General features: G+C 34.7%; 1 pseudogene; it reads left to right on the top strand.

Annotated features, from left to right (window-relative positions):
• Positions 1-5,681: 5,681 nt before the first annotated feature.
• Positions 5,682-10,248, top strand: LOC114731875 (cysteine-rich receptor-like protein kinase 2; annotated as a pseudogene).
• Positions 10,249-10,692: the final 444 nt, after the last annotated feature.

The following is a 10,692-nucleotide window of genomic DNA, read 5'->3' as shown; positions in this document are numbered from 1 at the left end:
AAGCTTAGCAACATGGGATTCAACTCCATTCCCTATTCCATTTACAAACTCGGGGATTCCAACCTTTGCTGCAGTAGCAAGCGTCAAAACAAGACTTTATCGTATCCATAGGTCTGCCACTTAATAACAAGAAGACTTATCCACATGTGAGGACACTTTAAGACTGAAGAAGCATGGTCACTTATTTAATTCTAGAATAGCTAATCCTGGGTAAGGCTTAAAGCAGGTTATTTCTCCAAGTTATACAAACTCAACAACGAGAAAACAATTAAACCCTCATTCCCATTTATCCCAACGAATGGCAGCACTAAGAGGTGCAAGAGATTCAGGAGGGGGGGGGGGGATCAGATTTTGAATAGACCAGCTATTACGAAGCTAAAATCTACACATTGACAGGGCCTCTTTTACAATTACCAAAATTGTCCGATATTTTTGCTTTGGGCATATCAAATAGTGAATGAAAATGAAGCATGGAGAAATGGTAGAGAAAGGAAGGAGGCATTACTGATGTACGGAGCTGATTTGGAGAAGAATCTAGAGGAATAAGGTGCAGAAGGACCTAGTGTTGATGTCAAATTTGTCCCAAAGATTCGCGGCATCCACGCCATATTGCAGCCTACTGGTCTTAAACCTTTGCAAAGCCTAGCCAACTCCAACCTCAATCCCAGCCAATGCGGGAATGAAAGTGCGCAACTCCGTCTCTGACCTCAAGTGAAGTGAGTAGATGAATACAATTCCTGTCCAGCGTCTCTACAGCAGCGATCTTGTCCGGCTGCACAACATAACGGTTCAGAAAATATATGCTGGCATTGGTATTGGTGGAACTAGCTAGGAAAACCACTAATGAAGTAAAAGTTCATAAATTCTTGAGCAAAGTCTCACAGCTTCATATCATTTAGTGACGCCAAAAACTATCAAAGTCTGGTCTTGAGCTGCAAATAATTTAATATCAGGATCTACTATTGATCAGGTAACATTAACAACTACAGCATGTATGTAACATTGTGCTACATCATTGTTACCTGAACTTAATCAAAGAAATCACAGTTGAAATCGCGGACACCGAGTACTGATAAGAACCAATCCGCAAAGGAGAAAAAGAAGATCGTAACGAATTATAGAAAAATCAAAACATCACACGTTCTGGCACAGGGTAGGAAATTTCTTTGGCCTAATGGATATTCCAAACGTAGTCAGTCGAACGATTAGTTCAATATGGCATCGAAACATGTATCGATCCTCCTCGATTGGGAGATGAATTCATTGACAGAAGCAATAATTCAAAGAGTCACAAAACCTCATAGCACGACAATTTTTAAAAATAGAATTGTAAAATGTTAATAGTGAAAATATGTAAGAAAAAAATACTCTTCCTAAATATTATAATATTTTAAATTTAAAAGGTATTAATAGTGAAATTTTATAGTACATATTATAATATAAAAGGTATTAATTTAAATTTATTTTTATGAATTTTTTTACATTGAAATCATTAAAATTTTTCATCCATTCTATCTCAGCTTTCGCTTACAGTGGAACTTACTCAGCGCTATTTAGTATAAGCACTTATAAATTTAAGTTGAGATAAAATTTCTCTTTCCTATTTATTTTGTATTTCAAAAATTATAATTAAAAAGTTGTTTTTGAGGATTGTATAAGTCTTTTGTCTTCTTCCACTTCTCCCTGATGATCACCACCTTTTCAAAGTGAATCTGAAATAGATATCTCCTTATTTAATTTTATTAAAAATCTATTTTGGGATCGTTTGGGTAGGAACAAAATTATAGTTTTGAAAGTATTTTTTACAATATATAAAGTAAATATGTTGAGAAGTTTGTCTCAATTTATAAAAAAAATATTTTTCTGTGAGTATAAAACTAAATGTACTAGAGAAATTTTGTCCAATAAATATATTTGGGAATCCTAATCATCATTCCAACAAGCACTAAGCATGCATCCCCACTGCCAAAAACAGCTTTTTGGGTTTTATTGAGCCAAGTAACCTTTTCGAGCAGAAGCTTTACCTCTAATTAAACTAAAACAACTCTCTTACTAGTTGTTTCAACATAATTGACGCTCCTTTCTCCTTCTTTTCCTCTCATTATATGTATGTTTTTGGGGGTTGGGTGGGTTTAATTTAGTATGCACTTGAAACAGATTTTAAAAAATAGAAGAGGAAATCAGATTAATTAATATAGCTTGCAAAATTAAGGCAGAGAACTAATACAAGGCAGCTAACAACTATGAAAAATGAGTTAACTAGACATAATTTTAAGATTCAAAAAATCAGACCGGATCGACTGATTCAAATTGAAAACTAGTAAACGGGCCTTTGGTTTAGCAGATGAATTGTTCTCCAAACAACCCGGTACAAACAGGAAAAACTCGATAAAAACCCGGGAGTAGACGCAAGGTGGATATCTCTCTGAGGCCGGGAGCAATTAGCAAGGGTCAATAATTAAACATCTATAGGTAGCATCCTCGTGCCAATTTCACAATAGGGGCAAACGGTGCCTTCAAAGTAAACGGCAATGGTGAAAGTTATTATTTTTTGGGTGAAATGTGAATATTATTATTTTATTTCTATTAAAAGAATCAATTAATGATTCACAGACCAAATAATAGAAAAGAAGCAAAACAAGAGTCCCACTTGAGGGGATAGAGTCACACTCAAAACATCAACATGCAAAATAGGACAAAGAGTCTTCGGGAAATAAGTTGGATAATAAATGGGCAACCAAGAGGTAGCGATAATATCTATATATATGCATGAGTGGCCAGGAAATCAGCCGGCACGGAATCTCTCCATTGGGCAGCCTCTCCATTTAGCCTCCATTTAAATAAAACGGTGTCGTTTTATTATCCTTTTGAAAAATTACAGCTTTTTCCAACTCAACTGAGTGTTTATCGTTTCGGTCTCGTGAGTTTTTTGTTCTTCCATGACCGACTTCTCTTCTTTCACACATCTCACTATTGTTAGTGATAATTCCTGATTGCCCACCGTCTCTTCATCCGTTGTGCTCTTCTGTGATTCTCTTCATCCATAATGCTCTTCTAAGTCTTCACCACCCATGGTCCTATTCACCTTCAACCACCATCGCCCAGATCTGGCTCGTCATAGGGAGAAGAGAGAAAGGTAACATTCCATTCTTCCTCACCCACTTATTTTATTTCTTACCCTTTAAAATGCTTTAATGCCCCCCTTTTCCTTCACAAATTACGCCCCTCTATCTCCGTTGCTTTATCTACGGTATTCTAAATAAGATTTTTATTTTCAAAGTGGTTGGGTGTTTAACAAATTGAACTGTCTTCGATGTTTCTTACCTTTGGTTGGTGAATGGTGATCAAAGAGGGAATCTTATTGCCACGGGAGGCTGCATCTTTTAGTGCTCACTATATTGCTGATACAAAAACTGCTAAATAGTGGGCAGCAGAACTACTCCTGACCATCTAAGGGAATAATTATGTGCTAAAATTTTTGTCGTGTCTTTGAATTTATTACACAGAACATGAAGACAATTTTCGCCTTGCTATTTATTATGTTCTGTATAAATATTATTTGTGCTTTTCCCCTGCGCAGAACATGTGCTAAAATCATTGGTGTTTCCTTGCCGCTTAAGTGCCTAGTTGTTGAACGTAGCGTTTTATTTAAATGGAGAAACGACACTGTTTTATCTAAATGGAGGCTAAATGGAGAGATTACGCTTACGCAATGGAAAGGTTCCGTGCTGGAAATCAGCACTTGTATTACTTTCACTATAATAATTGCTGCTTTTAGATAATCCTCCTCTCATAAATATAAAACTCTTTTTATAATGTAATTATATTGTAAAAATGGTTTTATATTTTAGACCGAAAGATACTAGATTATTTGCTTATAGCAACTGACTGTTTTCCCATACTAGTTTTAGAGAAAATCTCACTTTTATTAATTAGTCTTATTATAAAGAGCGAGTCCTTGATCATAAGAGGTCAACGAACTTTTGACTTGTCTTGAATCAATGGATTTCAGTGGTGATTGCAAAGAATTACTTTTTTTTTTTTCTTGGGATGACAAAGCGAAATCGCCATTGTGTCCTTTTAGGTGGCCAGCTAGGATGTAAGATGATGGTGACGTGATGAAGACGTAAGTGGGGGTTCTTGGAGCGTCTTGTGAGGTTCGAGTTAACAGTCAGCCATTAATAATTAGTCCTTTCGTGATACATTGGGGAGTCGCTTTCATGCCAGTACATGGTGATCATGACGATGCAGATTTTAATCAGCTCAGCACATGACTTTTGAATCGTTAATAATCATCACTCTGACATATAGGCCTATAAGGTATATTAAGGGTCTGTTTGTTATGACATTGAAAATGATTTACAAACATATTTCGTGTAAATAAAAACAAAACTCTTATAATATATTTATCTCATATTTTATAAATCATATTTAAAAAATTACTTATAAACTATTTTAATTAAATCCTGAGTAAAAAGCTCCCTGTATGTATTTAGATGATTAATTAATTAATCATATCTCAAAAAGGAGGTGAAGTGTGATTGTATAGAAAGAGAGAATAAAACGAAATGTTTAGATCCAACTCTAAATCACGGAAGAGATTTTATTAAATTGAACATTTTCTGACTTTACTTTTCCATCTTTCGTCCATCATCTCACCGTAACTTAATAAATGTTTTATAATAAATGTTGCATCATAGAGATGCAAAAACTTAAAAGAAAACAAGAACAAAACAAAGATAAAATTGCATATTTGGCCTTATAATTTTATATAAGATTTCAATTAATTCTTTAATTTTATAAAGTGTTTTGTTTTTCAATTTTTTAACCCTAATTGTTAATTTCATTAGCATAAAATATACACTATTGATATTCCAACTTCAAATCTAGACAAAGTATCCTGGAACCTGCATTTGGCTTGCCGATGAGTTCAATTTTTTCGCCTAAAATTTATTGTCTGGGTGCAGCAAAGAAGACGCCAATCAGTTCGGCGGCCTTCCTTCCTCCTTCACCACAACCAGTTCGGCGCCTCCCTCTCTTTGTCGAACCAGAACCAGCTCCGCAGCTCCCTAAAAGCAGAGACCAAGATCCCTCTGTCCAAGACGATGATGAAATCTTCCCCTCCTTTCGAACCAGTTCGCCCGCCTTTTTTCTTCAAGACCTAGCCGAATATCGCTTAGACAATGATGAATCCCTCTGTCAATTCCTGATTCCCTTCTCCTCGCAAAGCCCTCAGCTCCCTTCATCCAAACGCTGCGTTCCCCTCTTTTCAAATGTCCTCCTTTCTGTTTGCCATCACCCGAACGGCGCGTCCCGCCCTGTAGAGGAGCAAAAAAATAAAAAAAATAAAAGACAACTTTAAAGCAAAGCAAATAAGATAAAAAGAAATAAATAAACTAACAGAAATTGAAGTAGAAGGAAACAAAAATAAAATAATAAAATTTTAACTCTTAAAATTATCTTAACTACTTTTATTTTATTTTAAAAAACTAAGAAACTTATAAGATGATATCCAAATCATGCTCAAAATCAAATCGTTTAATTAATTCTCAAAAATCTTTTAAAATGTATTAATAACTCTCTAGAAATCATTCAAAATATTTTTTAAAGATATTTAAAATAATGAGTTATCAGTCACCCCTCACCAACGCGAGATATATTCAAAACCTCATGTAAAACATTCAGTTGCAGTGTTCTTCAAACACCATGCTTACCGAAGACAGCTAGATTCCTTCCTTCATCTCTCTCGCTCTCTGAAAGTAAGAAACACATCATGCTGCCTCACCTGCGACAAAAACCCTTCTTCTTCTTCTTCTTCTTGTTGAGCTTCACAGTCTGGTCATGGTGGACTCTGGACGGCGTCGTTTCAGACCCTCAGACGACTCTGGTGACGATAGGGTGCAGCCAAATCAACGTCAGCGACGTGTCCATCTTCCAAGACAACCTAAACGCAACCTTTCGAAGCATGAGAAGGCAGATCAGCAACCAGAGCAAACACTTCGCCACGGAGCAAGTAGTGGAGGGTAACAACCCCACTTATGGCCTTTTCCAGTGCAGAAACTACCTCTCCATCGCCGACTGTCTCTCTTGCTTTGACTTCGCCGCCGATAAGATTCGACACAACTGCTCCGCCGCCTCCAATGGTGCCCACATCACATACGACGGCTGCTTCATCAGGTACGGCGCCAACTTTGACTTTTCTTAAATCGCTGAATCTGACTGTATAGTTTGCCACTATTTGTTCAAGACAGGATAAAAATAATAGTTATAACTAATACATATTATTATACAATACCTTATTATTATAAATAATTAACTTAAAAAATTCTCTTAATTTACTTAAATTAATACTTCTTCCAATTCAAAATATAAGTTAAACTTTATCTATTATGTTTATCAAGAAACTAATTAAAATCAATTTAAAATAATGGGTAAGATATATTTGTTTTTCCTAATACCACTCTGTTCCTTTTTTAAGTCACTTGTATTCTAAAACTACAAACCAATAAATATATTAAATTAACCAGTTTTTTTAATAAGAATATTAAAAGTTGAGAGAGAAGGGGATGGATTGCATAGGAAATGAAAAGTTAAGAGAGAAATGGAAAGAGAAATAATTAATTTTTTATTAAATTAATAGGGATAAAATTGAAAAAATCATTAATTATACTATAAGTGACTTATATTTTAAAACAAACTTTTGGGGTACAAGTGATTTATAATAAGGAACAGAGTGGTATGCCCTTATCAATGAAGAGAATAAGTGAAAGATGTAATAAATGAATTAAAGAGGAAAAATAATATATGAGGGTAAAATTGGAAAAAAACTCATTAAATGTTTGAATAAAAATGAATGTTATTTTATAATAAAAAATCTTTTTAAAAAAGTTTAGCTTATATTTTAAACCAGAGAAGGAGTATCTAGCTATTATATCAAGAAGTTGAGTTACTACATTATTTTGCTTCCTTCGTCTCCACAAAAAGTCTATCCAATCAGAGAAATGACAAATATGACCCACTTTGAATGCTCTCAACAGTGATTGGGTTGAGAAGAGACTGATATCCCTTTAAGAATTTTTTATGTTTGGGTTTTACGAGTAGGTAAAGAAATGCAGAAGAGCAGCTCGAGTCAAATAGTACCTGGAATTTGAATTGCATAATTAGTTATTCAGGATATCAGTTGAGCACATACATGGGTGACACGCACAACACGCGTATTTTGGATGACTAGTTATGATGAAGTCTTTAATGATTGCAAGCAGGATTGTACCTTTTCAGAATCCAAATTACCTAAAATTATGGTATTAAAACATAACTTGGGTTGGCCGGTTGGACCAGTGAATTAGTCTGATCTGGTCAAGAGTTTTGAATAGGTGGACGGATTGATTTTTATACATATTTTTTCTTTGCTAAGCTTGAAACCCCACTCTTCAGAGTTAATGCCTTGTCTATTTAAATATTACTCATTTACAGAGTTATACATATTATCTATATTTTAATTGTACATGTTATTTTAATAATTGGGTTGATTCCAATTTAATTACGGTTACACCATCGACTCTCTTGAACTAATAAGTTTCCAGTACCTTGCCTAAAATTAATTAGAAACCTGATTTTTCATGCATCTTACGCAGGTACGAGAGCAGTAGCTTCTTTGACCAGTCAACAGACGCGGGCAACAACATTAATTGCGGGAATGAAACAAGAAACTCAACTGAACTTGCTTCAACTGTGCAACAAGTTCTGAGGAATCTGGAAATAGCCACCCCAAGAATCCCAGGTTACTTTGCAGCCACCAAAACGACAGTACCTAACAGCAACGGCTCAAACATTTATGCCTTTGCTCAATGTGTTGAGACTCTCACACAAAGCGGTTGCGACAATTGCTTGAACATTGCCTTGAGAAATTTTCAGATTTGTCTCCCAAACTCAAATGCTAAGACTTTTGATTTCGGCTGCTTCATGAGATATTCCACCACTTCCTTCTTTGCTGACAATCAAACCACTAACATCAATCACTTCTTGAAACAAGGTGGATTATTACAGTAAACTTGAAATGGCCTCGATATATATTTTGCATTGGCTTTCGGTGAAAACTTAGTGGGTCAACATTTTTCTTGTGATTTGTAGGAGATTCAAGCAAGAAGAAGGCCGTTATTATTGGTGGAGTCGTTGGAGGAACATGTTTTATTTTGATTATACTAGCATTATTTGCTTTGTATATGCGATCAAAGTCATCGAAGATGGTTCCTAAAGGTAAGATAACCGAAAATGGTCTTTATTATTTAATTTGAAATTATTTAATGTGATTATCCTTGCATTAATTGCTTTGCATATGATTTGTTATTGGCTGCGCGAGATTTTTTTACTTTAATTTTATTTTCCTTGCAGGTGATATTTGGGAGCAACTGAGTTAAAAGGCCCTGTTAACTATAGGTATAAAGATCTAAAGTCAGCGACAAAAAATTTCAGTGAAAAATATAAACTAGGAGAACAAGCCTTTGGTGATTTGTACAAGGTAGACCTCATAAAACTTTTTTTTTAATTATTACAGTTGATGTCATTTATCGGGAGACACTTGTTGGGCTTGTTGCATTGAGGTTGTTCTTTTTTTTTTTTTTCCCGGGTGAACACACATAGGCGTGCTATTGTTTGTCACACTCTGCCAAGATTTCATTAGTTCTTTAATATTTTTGTCCTCTTATATATGAATCGGGCTCATTAAAAAAAAAAAAAAAAAGCAAAGGTTGATCTTTCACTAAAAGGTTATAGTTCATTTCAAAATTAATTTATTGTTAAACATCTGCACATTCTGAATGAAGATAAATAAAACTTTCTATAAGCATGTTTCCTTTTTTTCTTTGGTGAACTATAAGCATGTTCTTTAGTCTTAAGTATAATGTCTTTGTTGAACAGGGTACTTTGAAAAATGGAAAGGTAGTTGCTATCAAGAAATTGGATTTAAGCCAATCCGAACAGATGGAGAAAGATTTTGAGAGTGAAGTGAATGAAGTTGATAAGTAATATTCATCATCGAAATATTGTTCGACTTTTGGGATGTTGCAATAAAGGCCAAGAGAGACTTCTTGTTTACGAGTACATGAAAAACAACAATGTTGGCCAATTCTTATTTGGTACAGACAAAATCAATCTGTTAAATGAATATCTTATATTGTTTTGAGAATCAGCTTTAATTCTTCTATTCTTCCTTTATCCTTATTTCTTACACTGTGAAGTGATGAAAATAGGTGAGAATAAAGGCTCTCTGAGTTGGATGCAACGTTATGCGATAATTTTTGGCACTGCAAGAGGTTTGGCATATTTACATGAGGAATTCCATGTTTGTGTTATACATAGAGATATAAAAGCTAGCAACATCCTATTGGATGATGATTTTCAACCTAAAATTGCTGATTTTGGACTAGCAAGGCTTCTTCCAAGAGACCAATCTCATCTTAATACAAATTTTGTTGGAACAATGTAAGTGAATGCACATACAAATATCCTATTTATTTACTTTTATTATTATTAGAAGAAATCATGCGTTGATGATAGAATGGAACATTGCTATCACACCTTTACATACTTTTCATTATGCAATCAGTGATATGTTTTTTTAGGGGATATGTGGCACCTGAGTATGCAATGCATGGACAATTATCAGAAAAGGTTGATACTTATAGCTATGGTGTTGTAATCCTAGAAATCATAAGTGGACAAAAAAGTAGTGCATTGAAGGTTGATGATGAAAGTGAATACCTCCTCCAAAGAGTAAGTAAATTCCTAGTAGTAAAAACATGACAATGGATTGCATTTCATTGAACAAATTTCAAGTGCTGGATTTAGTGTTCAGACAATTAACCCGTTTTTTTCATTATATATATGATCACTTTGATCCCAGGCTTGGAAACTTTATGAGAGAGGAATGCATATAGCATTTGTGGACAAAACCTTAGACCCAAACGAGTATGATGCGGAAGAAGTAAAGAAAATAATAGAAATTGGGCTACTTTGCACGCAAGCATCTCCTGCAGCAAGGCCAAGAATGTCTGAAGTTGTTAGAATGCTCAAAAGAAAGAGCTTAATGGAGCACAACCAGCCAACTATGCCTGTCTATGTTGATCCTACTTCTTGGCCCCAAAGAGACACTTCTGTCACTCACAGTTCGTCTTCATCAAATGCTGTTCTCTCTACTTCCATTTTATCAGGAAGGTGATTTGCTTCACACGCATGATCATACAATTAGCAACGGAAAGTAAATAAATTGTTCTTCTTCTTCTTCATTCCATTACTCAAGATTTGATTACAATGAAACGTCAACTTTCAGTTAGCAATGTTTGTATGCAATGATGGGCACTTGGCCTATGGTGTAAGATAAATCAGTGCCTTTGAATTATGTGTACTCAAATGGTAATCTTATCTACATTGAATATTACATGTTAGCTTTTGCTTCAACACTTCTTGATATGATTGCAGATAGGCAGATAATATCTTCATTAACTACCGGCCGTTCCTGAAGATTATTCTACCTAACACTCACTAGTCAATATGAACAGGTTTATATGAATATACTACCTACCTTCGGCTTATAATATAAGAGCTAGTTGAATATTCAATTAGTCTTAAGTATAAGACTTCAATTTATTTTGTCCCAATATATCCATTCTGTCTCCAAGTAATTCTTATGACGAT

Source organism: Neltuma alba, unplaced genomic scaffold, assembly GCF_004799145.2.
Source record: "Neltuma alba isolate B1F8T4 unplaced genomic scaffold, ASM479914v2 tig00012857_pilon, whole genome shotgun sequence".
In the NCBI taxonomy this organism is placed as follows: Eukaryota; Viridiplantae; Streptophyta; class Magnoliopsida; order Fabales; family Fabaceae; genus Neltuma; species Neltuma alba.
Note: the sequence above shows the minus strand (reverse complement) of the source record. Positions and strands in the feature narration are given on the sequence as shown.